The sequence below is a fragment of the Pogona vitticeps genome, chromosome 4 (genome assembly GCF_051106095.1).
Source record: "Pogona vitticeps strain Pit_001003342236 chromosome 4, PviZW2.1, whole genome shotgun sequence".
NCBI classification, from domain to species: domain Eukaryota; kingdom Metazoa; phylum Chordata; class Lepidosauria; order Squamata; family Agamidae; genus Pogona; species Pogona vitticeps.
In genome coordinates, this window is record NC_135786.1 from 96079451 (window position 1) to 96096643 (window position 17193).

At 40.9% G+C, this 17193-nt stretch overlaps 1 protein-coding gene across 4 annotated transcripts in view; it reads left to right on the forward strand.

Annotated features, from left to right (window-relative positions):
• The window catches only part of BCAR3 (BCAR3 adaptor protein, NSP family member), a 193659-nt gene that overhangs the window by 61540 nt on the left and 114926 nt on the right, over positions 1 to 17193 (forward strand). For 3 of the 4 annotated variants that reach the window (XM_078391780.1, XM_078391779.1, XM_078391778.1), the window contains one exon: positions 9980 to 10094. The gene's annotated coding sequence lies outside the window, so the exon portion shown is untranslated. The remainder of the gene's footprint in view (positions 1 to 9979; positions 10095 to 17193) is intronic. The other variant, XM_078391781.1, reaches the window with a different exon arrangement.

Sequence of the window (17193 nt, forward strand, 5' to 3'; positions counted from 1 at the left end):
AACATACAAACATCCCGACTTACGACCATTTTGAGTTATGACCAGCTCCAGCCGCAAAATTTTGCTTCAACTTGTGGCTGGAGCTGCGAGTTGCAACTGGAAAAAGGCAGGGGAAAAAGGCGGGGAATTCAAACTTGCTAACCGTTGGTAGGTGAAGAGGCTGCTTCTTTGTAGCTCTTTCGCCCCAATGGTTAAAGTGAGTGGGATCAGAGAAGGCTTTGGACTGCCTGGTAAGGTAAGGTGATGCTTTCTGCTTTTTAAAAACTGTTCTGGGTGGGTTTTCCAGGGTGGGCTTGGGCTGGGGGGGTTATGTTTCTGTGCTGTGTTGCTGTTTTGTTTTTTGGTGAGTTTTTTTGGCAGTCCCAGCGCCTTCCGAAGGGGCTTGCTCTATTGTTTATTTTTGGTTTTGTTTTTTTTTAAGCCCCAGCGCCTTCAGGGCTTGCTCTGTTGTTAATTTGTGTGTGTGTGTGTGTGTTTTTGCAGCTCCAGCATCTTCTGATGAGGCTTGCTCCGCTGTTTGTTTATTTTTATTTTTTTAAAGCCCCAGCACCTTCGGGGCTTGCTCCGTTGTTCCTTTTTTTATTTATTTATTTTGCAGCCCCAGCGCGTTCCTATGGGGCTTGCAGTGTTTTATTTTTATTATATTTTGGGGGGGTATTTATTTTTCTTCTGGAATGGATTAATCACGTTCCAATGCATTTCAATGGGAAATGGTACTTCAACTTACAATCATTTTGAGTTATGTCCATCTTCTGGAATGGATCATGGGCGTAAGTCGAGGCACCACTGTAGTACGTATCAGTCATGTCACTCCATTTTGAACCCAGGAGAGTAAAAGTCACTGAGGTGGGTATGAGCATGAAAAGGACAAAGAAGTTGCAGAACAAAGAAGGAAAGTTAACTATCCCAACCTGTGGGATATCCCAATCTGGCTTCTTGATGCTGCTTTCCCTTTCTGAAAGCACAGCAAACTGTTACATACTTAATTTGTCATCATTGCAGTTTTGCAGGCAGGGAGAGGTATTTGTGGGATTTTCACAGACAAAAGGCAAAATAATTTGGTGGGCTTTAGGTACTTTGTGCCTTAGCATAGGTAGGTGGAGATGTTCTGCTTTGTTTGCTATCCTGTCTCAGGCAGCAAAATGTCTTGGGCCAGCCTTGCTTAAAGAGACATATAGCTTAGTTGCACCTGGAGTGAACCATGCAATCTTGAAGGACAATTCCCCAAAACAGTGTGCAGTGCACAGAAATTCTGTGGAAAATATGTAGGGTTTTCCTGGCAGACAAATTCAGGTGTGCATATATTTAGAGCAAACACTTTAATATCCAGTCAGATCACTAGCCAATCTGTCTAAGTATTATCTCCTTTACAACTTCAGTATTTGACAGCAAATTTCCAGAGGGTGCATCCAGATGGAGCATTTGTCCCCCTATAATGAACTCAGCTATCTGATTTGATAACAATATTTCCCCACTGTACAGATGACAGCTTAAAGCTTAAAATCATATCAAGTTGACATTGGCTGAAATCGTGTAACTTATCCCTGAGGAAGGATGATGACATAATGGGCAAGGGACAATTCTCAATAATTAAAAACTCCCCACTTATGTTCTGTGGCTTTTCCAAGTCCTGTGCAAACCTTTTCATTGTGTGAAAGCTGTGGGAGTTACACCATGGAAGGAGGAATTTTCCCCCCAAAATTACCACTGCTGGATGACAGTACGAGCAGGTAGAGATTTTAGATAATTAACACTTCCTCCTTCCACCTGAGGCTCCCATCGTTTCTCCATGGTGAAATGGATTACATGGGACTCAAAGCTATGGGATAGAAGAGGAAAGTTTTTGTTTACTGAACACCATCTTCCATTGTGATGTCATTATCCGTCCACAGGTATAAGTTCTGCAACAGGATTTCAGCCACTGAGTAGCAGAAACCTTGGCTTCTTAGGTTTTCAAAAAGCTCTAAGGTTAGTGCTATTCTAGCAAAAGAACAACTGCCACAAAGCTGTGAAAACTTTTCAGTTCTGTGTGGATCTCTGTGAGGCAAGGAGGTACAAGGAGCCCCCTTCCATGAAAAATAAATGTTTGTGAGAATATAACTGAATTCTGCTGGAGGCTTCAGAAGTGCTATTAATTAATGCAATAGTTGCCCTTTTTTATTTTTAAGCAGCTGACTTCCATTTCTGCCAAGGCTCAATCCCAGCATTTGTTTACAGTGCTGGAACTCAAGCCTGGAACAAAGGACTTTTTGATCTGAATTCGGAATACATGAACTGCAGTTCCTGAACAGGTGCAGAGTGCATTCTCTAGCCTCTGCCTTCACCAAAGAGATACTGACAAATGCCTTCACATCAGAGTTTAGGAAAACGGGCATAGAATCAGAGGGTTAGGTTTTGGGTCTCAGCATTTTTTTGTTAGATATTTAACCACCATATTATAAAAAATGGAACCTGGAATAAAATGTTACAGAGCTACATGCTCCTATTGTCCCAATCAGTTGCCCATGCTTTTACTTTTTTATTCCTCTCCCAAGAGTCAGTCATTATTCAGCAACTGCAAAGTACCCATAGTCCTCATTGTTGGACTTTGGTTTGCAATCTTGCATGCTGTCTGTAGTGTGTATGACTGGGAGGGACTTTTCTGGGCTGAGGTGACTGTCTAACCAATCACTAACCAATCATTCTTTCCAGCCTTTGATTTCAAAGAGAGCCTCACCTCTCTTTCCCCTCTCTTTCCTTGGTTGGTGGCTGTTGTTTGTTTATTGTTTATTTGTTCAGTTGGTTACAATGTATGTGTGCAGCAAAGAAAGTGGCATACACAAAACTGTAATTTCAAGTACAGTAACTATAAGTATATAAATGTTTTTTATTCTTTGTCCTACAAATATTTCAGAGGGAGTTATTGAGACTTTAAGTGCCAGTTAATGAGAAAGGGATGGACTGCCTGCAGTACTTGTAGCAATTCTCCTCAGTGAATTCTCGAAGGCTTTCACGGCCGGCATCTGATGGTTGTTGTGGGTTTTCCGGGTTCTTTGCCCATGTTCTGAAGGTTGTTCTTCCTGACATTTCGCCAGTCTCTGTGGCCGGCATCTTCAGAGGACTGGAGTAGGAAATCTGTCCATGCTCTGTTGCTGTTTGTGGGATAGTTGAGCATCCAACTATCTGTCCATGCAACAGAGCATGGACAGAGTTCCTACTCCAGTCCTCTGAAGATGCCAGCCACAGAGACTGGCAAAACGTCAGGAAGAACAACCTTCAGAACACAGCCACAGAGCCTGGAAAACGCACAACAACCATCTCCTCAGTGAGTCCCTGAACTTCTGCTTCGTAATGAGAGAAAGTTTTACCACAAACACAAAATTCTGCAACACTTATCAGTCTATTTTGGGCGTTTATTCTCTAGTATTTAAATTGTGTTGATGGTGATGAATATTCCCAATTTAGATTTCATGTGGTGGATCCATTCCTTCTCTTAACAGTGCTTACCACTACAGCTGAAGTCTGAGGGCTAAACATGCCCACCAAAGAATAGCCACTTGACTCTTTTCCTCAAACTGGACCTTTTGAGTTGAGCCTAGTACCATGAGTACTATACACATTTTGTAGTTTGCCTTAGGGAGATAAGGATTGCTTTGAAATACCTGAACCAAACTATGTATATCATTTCTTTAAAAAAAATTCCTCAAAATTTATAACAGTCTGCTGAAATCAAAGTGATCAGGGATTCATTTAAAAAAAAAAACTTCAACCATTTAAAGATATATAATCCTAAAAAAAGTTGCTTGCTCAAAACTCCGCTGCCTGTAACAGCATGCACATTTTAGGTGCCAGAACTGCAGTAAATCAAAATGTTCTTCTTTGAGTTTAGGTTAAAATTTACATGATCAAAGCAGGTTCTGTGTATATACCCTACTTATCAACACTATAAATCCTGCATACTTGGCCTGGCTCTCTTTCAAGTAGTAAGCAACTTGGCTGTCATATAGTATTTTGTGCACTAGTAGCTGCCCCTGGCAGTCCTATGCCTGTTTATTTGAAAATAAATCCTACTACGTGCCATTTATTAGTGTGCTTCAGGATCACATGCTTTCACTTTAGCTAGGGTTGAAGATAAGGAATGTGTCCTCCCAAATTTATGGAACTGCCTCTCTACCAATGGGGATGGCCATGGAAACTAGGGCTGATGCACATACAGTGTGTTCCAGCAACATCTGGAGGACCACCCATAGTCCTCACTTCTGATCACTGCTCTGCCTCTGGATTTGGCCCAGACTGGAAATCAACTAACATACATCTGTGAAATTAAGGATGCCATAAAAGTCAGCCTGTTTTTCAGGTTTTAAGATAAGATAGTAACCTCATGGTGATATAGTGTGCTATTTATTGTATTCTCTGTTATTTCCCTTCTGTGAGCAAGTACTGTACAGTCTTGGCTTTTAGCACCAAAGTACAGTGGTGCCTCGCTTAACGAGTGCACCGTTTAACGAAAAATCCGTATAGCGATCCCTTTTTGGGGATCGCTATACGGATCAGCCCCAATCGCCGCACTCGCTTTGCGACGATTGGGGCTCCGGCGGCCATTTTGGAGCCGCCGATCAGCTGATCGGCGGCTCCAAAATGGCCGCGGGATGACCCGAAATGGCCCCTATCAGCGTTTTCGCGCCCTCCCCAAAATGGCCGCCGGAGCGAAAACATCGCTGGAGGGGGTAAGTTTAGACACTTATTGGAACGCATTAAACTAAGTTTAATGCGTTCCAATAGGTTTTCCTGCCCCGCACAGCGATGTTTTCGTATAGCGAAGGTTAATCCGGAATGGATTAACCTCGCTATACGGGGCACCACTGTAGATATTTATAGAGATGAAGAAGAAAATAGATTTCCTCTCAGTTTTATGTTTGTTTGTTTGTTTGTTTAAATCAGTGGAAATCATATGTCATGCCTAGCTCAGCATTTGCACCACATGTTTTGCTGAAATAAAAACATATTGTTGGAAATAAAATCTTTTGCTTTTGGTTGCGTGGAGAACTTTGGCACCTTTTTAGACCTCAACAAATTTCCATAGTTGCTTAGGACATACTTTTGCCTATCATATACATTTCTCTACTTTTGCTACATGGCACTAGATGACATTTAGTGAGGTTGGAGACAAATGAACATTTTGTTTGTATCTGTCTTCCTCTTCTGGATGTTCCCCAGATATATTCAACGATGACCCCTGTCATCTTCCAGCATGATGGAATATTATCCAATTTACAGTGGTACCTCGACTTCCGAACGTCGCTAATTGCGAACGATTCGAGTTACGAACGGCTCCGTTCACAAAAAGTTGCTTCGGCCTGCGAATGGAGCCTCAACTTACAAACCAAAAGAAAAAGAAAAAAACTTCCTGCCCTTTTTTTAACCTAAGTTCACCTTAGGTCAAAAGAAGAAGAAAATAAAAAAATCTCCCCCTAGTGGTAGAGTACGAATTAACCGGCTTTGCATTAGTTCCTATGGGAACTAATGCCTCTACCTATGAACAGCGCCTCAACATACAAATGAAAAACAGTAGATACGGATTAAATGGTTTTCAATGCATTCCTATGGAAAAGTTTGCCTCAACTTAACGAAATGCCATTCCAATACAGATTACGTTCGTACGTCAAGGTACCACTGTATCTGAAAGGTATTTAGGGTTCTTCCAAAGGCATTTTTTGTTTTCCCCTTCCCCCATGATAGATGGTGATGTTCAGTGCCAAATGATTGTGAATCTTACCATCTTTCTGTCTATCTTCATTTCCAAAATTCTGACACTGAAAGCTACTGGCCTAAGAGTGAAGACCCATCAATTCAGTGGGATTTATTGGTGATTTACCATTTGTTTTGAGTCAGTGGATCAATCTATTCTTAGCTGAGACTAGTAATAGGTTACTGTGCCTGTGTACACAGAAGCATTACCAATGTTTAGTTGGGCTTACTTATGAGTTTGCAGTGTAAGTAAGCCAAAATCTATTACATAAGTCAAGTTCACAGCATCCATTAGGTAAGCAGCAGTATCAAATGTAGATGTATGTTTCTACATATATTTCTCTCTCTATATATTTCCATAGTTAATATAAAAATAAAAAAATATCTAGATGGATTTGGTCAAGGCGTAATCTCTCCAGGAGTTTTAATTTATTAACAGCAGTGATTCATCCGTCTTGTCAGACTTTTCTGAAGAATGAAACAATAGGTTTTGGATCAATTAGCCCCAAGTACTGATAGAATAACTTCCATCAGTGGAATACGGAGGCGAGTTCCATTCCTCACTGCAGCCTCAAAATCTGCTCTGGGAGTTTGGGAAGTCAAGGGGATGGGAAAGGGGGTGGGGACAAGGAGAGTCTTGTTATCCAAGGGGAAAGCTGTGTTTGCAGTGCTGGATGTTTGAATCTGCTAGGAGATGCTCTTGCATCACCTTGGCTGGTGTGCGTTCAATTCTTGTGAGCATCACATTTACTATATGCCTAACTATACGGTACCACAGCTATGAATATGGCAGCTTTCAAAGAAAGAACAGAAAGGTCCCTGATGCAATCTAAACACAGACACAAGCAAAACTATCTGGGAAGAGGAATGGAAGCAAGAGTAGGCAGGGTGTACTTTGGCACAGTGAAAACTGTAGTCCTTTGCCTCAGGCAGCAACATGACTTGTTGGAATGGTGAGTGCCTTGGCTCCTGCTAATTACAATCTTCAGGAGCCCAGCAAAGGGGGGAAAAGCATGAGAAAAGCACTGAGGGTGGGGAAGGCTGTCCAAGAGTCTACAGACAGGTCACCCAAATTTGCCTGGGGCACATACTGGTGAAGACTGAAGCCCTGTTGCACACGAGCAACTTATGTGTCTCTCTCTCTCTCTCTCAGTGTCTGTTTATTTGTTGCATTTATATGCTATCTTTCCTCCAGTGTGGTCTATGATGGTGTTCCATACACCTACAGGGCCGTAGCCATGGTAGTCTGTGGTCAGTTGCAATAAAAACAGTAGAAAACTTTGTGATCTTAAAAAGTATACAATGAAGAGTTTTATTTGGCTTCAGTATTTTAGACTGCAGCCTACTACTTCAGATCCATAAGGGATTTTTCAAATGTTTTTTAGTTCATCCTTTCATGTTGGGAGTATCAGACTATAAGCTGTGTCACAGTGGCGTAATAAATCCATCAGATGGAAGTACTGCGACTTGCAGAAGGGAATACTGTAACTACAAGTTCCCCACATAGTCCACCCCTTTCTCATTAATTGGCACTTAGGGCCTCAATATCTCACTCTCAGTCATTTGTAGGAGAAAAAATTAAAAATGTTTAATTACAGTACTTACAGTTGTGAACAGATCATAGCAAACAAACAAGAAACAGACTAAAGAGAGAGAAAGAGAAACACTCGACAGAGATGTGGGACTCTTTGAATTCAGCGGTGGGATGGTATAATTGTTTAATGTTTTATCGATTGACAGTCACCCCAGCCCAGAAAAGTCCCTTGTAGTTATGCAAACTATAGGCAGCATGCAAGATTGTTGGTCTGAGAGGGTTTTTGAAATTGATTGTGGTGCTGTGTTGTTTTCAATGTGTTTTAGTATTGATTTTATTACCATTTTTAATATAATACTTGTTCAATTCTTTTAAAAATACAGTATTTGTAAACCTACTGTTGTCACCTTTAAAATATTGTCTTTTTAATTATGTAAGCTGCCTTGGATTTTTTTTAAAGAGAAAGGCTGGATAAAAATATTTTAAATAAAATAAATAAATAAATAAATAATAAAAAATCCAATAATATGCAGGTCTCAAAACTGCCCAACAATTTTGTGTTTTACCCGAGAATGGGGCCACGTCACAGCTAGATTTTATAACTGTTACAGCTGGAGATCACCCATTAATGTTTCTTCAGCCTAACAGCCAGAAACCATTGGTGTATTTAGAAGGACCTAACGTGAATCTCTACACCCTTTTCCCCTACCATATACCATTTTGAGATTGTGACTAAATGCAGACCCCATGTCCTGAGCATAATTCCCCTTCCTTTGCTTATCATCTAGCATGGATGTGGCAAATGTGTGGATTTGCAGTCTAGATGTCATTAGACTGCAATTTCCATCAACCCCAGGCAGTATAGCTGGCAATGCTGGAAGCTGCAGCTCCACAGTACCTGAAGGGCCATAGATTATCTGTTTGTGGTCTAAGCCTCATAGAAAGTTCTGAAAGACTTCAAGCTTGAACACTACTGTGTGACCACTGAGTTGGCCTAATAAAGAGAACATGGATATGACATTCTATGACATACAGTAGTGGTGGTGATTACACCTTAGATTCCTTGCTATGTGTCTGTTTTGCTTTTCTATCACAACAAAGTAGTTTACAACTTGAAAAGAAACCAGCATAGAGACGACATAAATTAAGAACCCAGATAATGAGAATGGATAAATGCCCCATGCAGTGCATACAAAAAAAAATAGGTTTCTATATGGATGATGAAATCATGAACTTTATCCTGTGGGTGCTCAGTGAGTCTCAAACTATGCAAGCCTATTTTGGTTGATTGAGTCTGTGACTGTTTATTCACTGGGGATGCTAATGGGACTTATGGGCACTGCTGGCTGGGAACACATACAGTGGGGTCTCTACTTAAGAACATCTCTACTTAAGAACAATCCAACTTAAGAACAGCTCCATTTGCTAAATTTTGCTTCTACTTGAGAACAGAAATCCAAGATAAGAACAGGAAAAAAAAACCTTTCCTGCTCTTTTTTTAAGGTCATCTTAGGTTAAGAAAATATCTCCCCCTAGTGGTAGAGTACGTATTAACCAGCTTTGCATTAGTTCCTATGGGAACTAATGCTTCAATGTACGAACGCACCTCTACGTAACAAAAAAACCCAGCCAGAACGGATTAATTGGTTTTCAGTCCATTCCTATGGGAAATTTTGCTTCAACTTAAGAACGTTTCAACTTAAGAACACCATTCCAAAACGGATTAAGTTCTTAAGTAGAGGTTCCACTGTAGTTTCTATGGACGGAAAAGAGCAGATACGGATTAAATGGTTTTCAATGCATTCCTATGGGAAATGCAGATTCAACATAAGAACTTTTCAACTTGAGAACCACCTTCCAATACGGATTAAGTTCTTAAGTAGAGACCCCACTGTATTTACCACCATGATCTCTGTGAAACCATTAAAACTTTACATGGTTCTCCATATATCATTATTTTAAAGCACCACAAATTGTTATAGAACAAATACTGTTCTGCTAGGGTTTCATAATTGGAATTGCTGGATAGCTCAGTGGTTCAGAGGTTGGGAGTTCTATTCCCTACTGTGCCTCCTTGGCAGGGGCTGGACTTGAAAATCCATAGGGTCTCTTCCAGCTCTGCAGTTCTAAGATGATGATGATGATTTTTAACCAGGTCTGGATTGTTGCGTTCAATTTAATATTGTTACATAACTTGTACGCTGTCCAGAAAATCCCAGCAATTACCTGATCTGGAAGTGTAATAAATAAATGCCAATGTATTTTGGGCGAGTTAATTTTGTAACTTATGTGATCACAGCATTTTATAGAATCATTTTATTCTACGGACTGAAATAATGAGGAATACCTTAGATAAAATGGAAATTTTAATTCACAGTACAATCCTGTACATATCTTCTCAGAAGTAATCCTATAAAAATTCAGTGGGAATTAATGTCTCTGAAATCATGTATAACAGTGGTTCTTAACCTTTGTTACTCGGATGCTTTTGAACTGCAACTCCCAGAAACCCCAGTCAGGACAGCTGGTGGTGAAGGCTTCTGGGAGTTGCAGTCCAAAACTCCTGAGTAACCCAAGGTTAAGAACCAGTGATGTACTGTATAAGACTGCAGTGTTTATTTATAATTTGATATAAAAGCAAAAAAGGAATCTGGATTGTTTCCCTCAATAAAGTTATGATTTTCCAGCTATCTTTGCATTTCATTGGCTTTCTAATAGGATTCACTGTGCCCGACAGAAGCTGAACTAAAGAAATTGGGAACTGAGAATCAAAATCATTGGACACACATCATTTCCAACATCTTACTCCTTCAAGAAAGAGAAAGAAAACGAGGTAAGAAAATAATTACATAGTGTACAAAAACTAATGAGCTGCAGTGGCTGATGTTGTTTGAATGGAATGAGGATAGTATTAAGTGCATGCAGAACTACAAGGATGGCTCACCTTTGGGTCCATGGTGGTGTTAATATCCAGCAGTTGTCTGAGGACCAGAGACATCTCTCACTACACATTGAACACAGATCACATAATAAAGAGAGTGTCATCTAATGATAATGGCAGGGCTGCCTTGTAGGGCAAGAAGAGGCAATTTACCCAAGGGACCAGCTTCCTCAACTGACAGGAATACCAAGAGCCATTGCTTTGGCCCTGTTATATTGGCCAGTGGAGGCATACATGTGTATGGATCCTTGTGGGGGCAGTGGCAGGACCTCTAATCTCAGAGCTTTGCCAGCCCCATAAGCCCTCTGGGCAACTCTAGGTAATGGGACCAGTGTTTGCAAGCACAGTCAAAGATGTACATACTATGTCTGAAGGATAAATGTAACATTAGACTGTAATATGTAGATGGGGATCTTTGACTCCCAGAGGCTGCTGAGCTATAACACTGATCATACCTATTTCTTGGCTGTGATATTGGGACTGAACAATGCCTGCAGGGGTGTGTTGGTAGGTGGGAAACCCTTTCTGTTTCCTTTCAAATGAAGCACACACCATTTTCTTTATACCAATCTTTGGCTCAAATTGGTAGGGGAACACGACAGGTTCAATGGCATTGGGGTAGATCTACCTGGAAAATTGTCAACTGACCATCCCTGTTACATTAATCTTCTAAAAATATGGCCACACCTAAGTGGCTAATTGGATCACCTAAGCAGTTCAGCTGGTCTTGCTTTCATGTCAGAAGACTGATAATTTTAAATTCTGGATTGATTTTTTTTATGCAGGTACTCTTTCACTTGTAATACATATTTCTTCATTCACTCCAAAATGTGGTAAACCACCCCCTAAGCCTTTTAGAGACTGTCCTGCTTATGATGTGGAGCAAGGTGCTGAACTTTGGAGCTACACAAGGTAGCTCCAAAGTTCTACCTTGATTGAACCACTAAACATTGATTAACAATTCTAGTTGGTGTGTTGTGTGCTTTCAAGTCACATCCTAGTTATGGTATCCTAATAGAGTTTTATAGGTAAGAGAGTGGTTTTACCACTCCATCCTAATGAGTTTCCATGACTCAGCAGGATTTCAACCCAGGTCTCTTGAATCCTAGTCAGGCATGCTATTCTCTATTCCACACAGGTTCTTGCCAAAATTCTAGGTTGCCACAAATATTTGCTTTACATATTACCTCTCCACTTATACAGCTGATATAATGCATGCATCCTGACAAAATGATGCAAGAACTCAGGAGCCTCCAAGTGCAGTCTGGAATGCTTCCTATACAGCTGCATTTGGAGAAATCTATAGAAACTCTAAAGAGGTTAATTATAAATCATAATTTGTGCATGATTCTTTTGCATATATACAACTCTTCAAGTAAAGACTCTTCCTTCTTGACTTCTAATGACCAAGGACAGCTTTGTGTAACCTTGAAGGGCATCTCTGTGTTCATTCAAAGTACGTACTTCTTACGTATTCATGAAGGAATTTTATTTGAATGTCAGATTTTGATTTGTATGCAGTATGATTAATTGACTAATAGCTGTTTCTGCCATTGAGTCCAACCTTCTAGCCTATGCCTCTATCATACTTGTTAAATTATAATGTACTCAATTAGAATATTCAAATACAACATAAAAACTACATACTTTGGGTCTATAGACTATATAGAGGATGAAAGCTCTTAGCAGAGAGGCGTGGCTCTCTTTGAATTCAGGGGTTGGGAAGGAATGATGGATTACTACTTGCCCAGAACAGTCCCTCTCAGTCAAACCTACTAGAAGCAGCAAAAACTCCCCTATTTTTTTAATGGAAGTTTGTACATGTGGGCTGAGGGGTAGTCCTATGGGCCACAAAAATGCTCCTGGTAGCTGTATGCAATCTACAGGTTGCCCTTTCCCCTTCTTCGATCTAAAGAGAGGGGCTAGATTGATAGTGTCTCCTGTATATTTAACATTACGCATTTGGTGGTTGTTGCCATTTTGCACGGTATATGTGCCCCTCCAGTCTTCCCATGTAAGATCATTGTGGCCTGAGTCTAAAATTATCAGATCTTAGAATTGAAATTATTCAGATAAATGGTTTTTATATTTGCATTACAAACTTTCATAGAGAGTGTTGTGGGTTTGTATCCTACTGGAAGATATATTTTGTAACTCTGAAAGACTCAGTCAGCGGTGTATTCCTATACTAGTAGTGTTTTGATTGTGCCTTAACTGTGGATCAGGATTTTCTACTGGCAATTCAGCCTTCCCATTGTGCTACTGTGTGACCCTGCATCTACTTCGCTGAAAAGGACAATTCAAAGAGCAAAAATAAAATACAGAGACTTTTCTATTATAAGCGCTGTACCAAACAAATGTGAACATTGACATGCTCTGTAACTTTACTCCCAGTTTAGGATCAACAAACTTGAGAGCTTTCCTCAGGAATGTAGAGGTAAACTCTGAAAAATAAAGCATGTAATCATAGCAGAGTCCTTGAAGATAAGTGAAATATGAAAAAATGTGTGCCTAAGCAATTGAAGCCTTATCAAAAGTGATACCACATACTGGTAAACACCACTGATGCATAAAATTCTTTTTCATTTAATATTCATTCTCTCTCTGTGTGCTGTGTCTGTTATGTGTGTTTCCAAGCATTTGTATATACCATCAAATGTATATGAGACCAAGGGACATAGAAAATTCTCTATTGTTTTGTGGATGCTGCTGCTGATTTTGTTTTTGGGGTTACGAACAGCTGTATGAAGCACAGACAACATGTCCAGTGGGATGGTTTACTTTTAACCATTGATTTCTGTACCATAACCATTTCCCTGCTTTTGAACCCCTCCTTACTTTTAAAAGCAGTTTTCCATATGGGTTCACCATATGCATTGACAGAGCGGGGAAGGTTGTGGGGTGGGTAGTCTGAGTGCCATAGTTTGAGATGTGGACAGTAGAGGAGAAGGTATACAATTCTGGGCTCTCCACTATAGAGGAGTGGGGGTTGCTTATCTTGAGAGCTCCTACCACCAACTTGTTCTCCCAGCCAGAAGGGTTCTGGCTGCTTGGGCAGTCACCCTCTAGTTCTTAAGATCTGTTTATTCAGATATTAATTTAGAAGAATTCTGTCTCAACCTTTGAGGCAAAGCTTCCTTGGTGCAGTTAAAATACAGTTGACTATACTTAAAGCAACATAAAAATTTAAAATAGTCACAATTGTTTCTCTTTAAGTAACTATAAAAGATGGGATTACATTCAGTTAACTTCTAAACATTAAAAGCAACCTGAAAACAACCATGTTTTAAGGCCTGTTTGAAATCTACATATATCCTTGAATAACATATAGTCCTCCAGAGAAAAGTCCCCTCTATTGAATTTTGCTGCTGAAGGCTGCCCAGTCTACTGCCATCTGTAGTCTAATCCCAGAGGAAAGGGTCAGTGACTGGATGAAATGAGAGAATTTCACCTTTCCTGGCTATGTTCATGAGGACGGTGTACACAGTAGTGGTGGAGACCTAATGTGTAATGGGGTAGAATCACAGTCATCACTGGTGATCCCATTTCTCTGTTTAGGTGCTGCCTTGTCTACCAACACGTCATATGTTGCCTGAGTGAGCAGGTTCCAGAGATAGAACTAGGGTTCTGATTTATTCCACTACCCAACATTTTGTCAATCTGACTTCAATGTGGTGGTCTCAGGAGGTGAACATAACACTGGAATCCTAAATCCTTAACTGTTCTGAACAATTTCTGTGACAACCGTGGGACTGGCTCCACTCATTTGACAGGTCCTGTACTTGACTTGATGTTGTGATCTCAAGGTTGATAACTTTGGAGTATTTCCTCTGTCATGGACAGATTACTACCTAACATGGTTCAGACTTCTTAACCTCTGCAGGTATGGAGGGTTACCCAGCTTGAAATCGTAAATGAGAATTGTGACGATTTGGAGAGAGGTATAGTATTCAACCAGGGACGTGGTGGCGCTGTGGATTAAACCACAGAAGCCTCTGTGCTGCAGGGTCAGAAGATCAGCAGTCATAAGATCAAATCCACGCAACGGAGTGAGCTCCCGTCCCTTGTCCCAGCTCCTGCCAACCTACCAGTTCAAAAGCATATAAAATTTGAATAGATAAATAGGTACCACCTCGGTGGGAAGGTAACAGTGTTTCGTGTCTAGTCGCACTGGCCACGTGACCGTGGAAAAACGCTGGCTCTACGGCTTGGAGACAGGGATGAGCACCGCGCCCTAGAGTCAGACACAACTGGACTAAATGTCAAATGCCTTTACCTATAGTATTCAAATGCTATTGGTGGCTCTTCTGTCAAAGCTGTTGTGACCTAAGTGAGGAAGTGACATGAGCAATTATTTTCCACTTGGCAGAATCTATTCAGCCACCAATAGCTGAATGGATTCAGCTTTTCTCTTTTCTGAGAAAAGCTATGGGCAATGAAATGACAGTTAAAATGGCAACAATGGAGAAAAGTTAGCTCTGATGTTAAAACAAATGAGAATTTTCTCTGATTAACCTATTTTATCTTTCACAGTAGGATTTTCAGAGAGATGTGCATTTTGACAATCAGATGTGCAAATTAAGTCTGTATTTACCTTCCAATAACTCATCACAAACTATAGCACCTAAACATAGGTGAGGAAAATCAAGCACTGTCACAGCATCCTTCTCCACTTGAAGAAGCACCTATGCTAATAATATGCTAAGTGCCCTCTAACTGTGTCCTCACCAAGGGACAGATAGTAGCATATAAATCGTTGTCTTCTAGAACTGTATTGTTCACACCAGCTTGCTCAGGTGCTCTTGGCAAGAGTCCTTTTACGTGCTGATTCTGTCCGTCTATCTGCTATGTATCTATCTATCTATTCTTCTTTATTACAACTGAACTATAGACTGTAGTTCTGAGAATACTGGAAACACATCTGTTTTTTGGTCAGCACCATGGCTGATGAGGAAACTGCTCCATTGTATTCAAAGGGCCTGGGAATCCTGCTTCTAAATGGATCTGTTTTGTCAGTTAAATGTGACTACAAGCTATTGTTTTCACAGTGGGGACTAGTAGCTGTTATCTGGTCTCCTGCCTATTATAGAGTGTTTTTGTTTTGTGTCTGCCTTGGATAAAGTGCTGTGTCTACGAGCAAGACTGCATGAGCAGTTACTCTGGGAACACTTGCTTTTCAGCTCTCTGGCTAACCTGGAGCTTTTCATATGTTATATGTATAGTCACTTAAAATCCTACTGTAGAAGAAGAGAGTCAACCTGAATCTGAATAAAAAAATATGGTTTAGGCATATGGTTTCATCTTTTGCTTTCATTTAAAATCCTTTTTAAAAATTCCGTCTGTGACAGGCTTGATTCTCTCCTTTTTATGCAGGCTCCAAACTGCATAAAAGCCAAGTCTTTGGTAGGTTTGCCAGCAGGTAGGATATTCTACTTTTCCACAGAGTTATTGTTCCACCAGACTGTCAATACCTTTGTGATCTTCCTGAGTGTCCTTGACAGCTACCACAGTTACACCATTTTATCTTATCGTATCATGTTTATGGAAGAGCTTGATTTGTAGATCTGGATGCCCAGTATATATAGGCAAGCCTGTTTGGGGGTGTGTGTGCCATATGGACCCCACCTGCACTGGCAGAGTGGAATAAAACCAAACCAAACAAAAAGTAATGCCCATACTGTCATTTGAGGTTTCCATGAGGATGTAATCTCATTTGGTCTGTGTTATTGTGAAGGAGGTCCAGGAGAGAGCGTGCTGTCCCAAGAGGAAGAAGGAAAGGAAGGAGAGAGAAAACCCGAAAGTGCTAAAGAGCTGGTGGACCCAAGGGAGAACTTAACTTCAGAAGAGGGGAAAATGGAGCTAGGCAAGAAATTCGAAGTCAGCCTGGTAGAGGAGCGCGAGAACAGGAAAGGGGAGGAGCAGGAGCTGTCAGTCTGGGAGGAGGGTATAAGTAATCAAGGAGAACGACAGTTTGAGGTAGAATTAGAATTGTGGAAATGGAAGAGAGAGCTGGAGAGGTTAAGAGAGTATAAGAGAGTGAAGATGCAGGAGCTGTTGCAAGATTTCCCAAATCTGAAGTTAGGCAGGCTGCTACCAGACCCCACTCCAAAGGAAGGAGGAGAGGTGAAGTAGGAGACTTTAGAATGGTCAGTTATAGTTTTTCCCAAGAATAAAGGGAGAGGTCGGCAGGTGATTCGACCAGATTCTTGGTTTCATACTCCTCCCCCCCCCGAAGGAGAATGGGCCCGGCATCCATGCTGCGGTACCATCTGTGCAGTACGGAGCGTGTCCCTTCAGAAGCCAACCGATGTGGAGAAGTTTGGCCCAGCACCAAACTTCTCGTGAGCTTTTTGTGAGTTCGATGGATGGGGTGCGGGACTTTGTTTTGGACAGTTATGGCACGTTGCCTGAATTAAGTCTTTTTGATCCAATTATGAATAACGTTGATTTGCCTGTAACTAATAAAGAGGAAGTTGTAAGAGTTAAAATTTGAAACTGAACCTATTCACAGTTATCCATATTTTTGTTGGGTCCATGACAAACCGGAATGAAAAACACCATTGCCATCTGCATAACAAAAGAGTCATGGAGAAAAGGGAAGCCACACCTATATTCTTGCTGAAAGCCATGGAAGTAATTTGTGATGCTACTTCTGTTCTTATTGGGAATGCCTTCTTTCCCAGACAATACTTCACAACAGTGATAGGGAGAAATCGATAGAAAGTTAGGCATCCTTAAAAAATGAGGGAAGAAATGCCCATTTATTGTTACAGAAATAGAGATTGGCTGTGTGGCTGGGGATTCTGAAATTTGCCGCCCACCCCCAAAAATTATTCCCCCCCCCTGCTCTAGACAGAACTCAGATGGTTTTTGCCCCATTTCCCCATTACATTTCAAGCTCACTTACCATCAGCATATTGTGCACCTAGGTTGTGATGTGGTTGTGTGACTGGTCTGGTCTGGCGATTAGAGTGAGGTGGCTGCCTCAGGT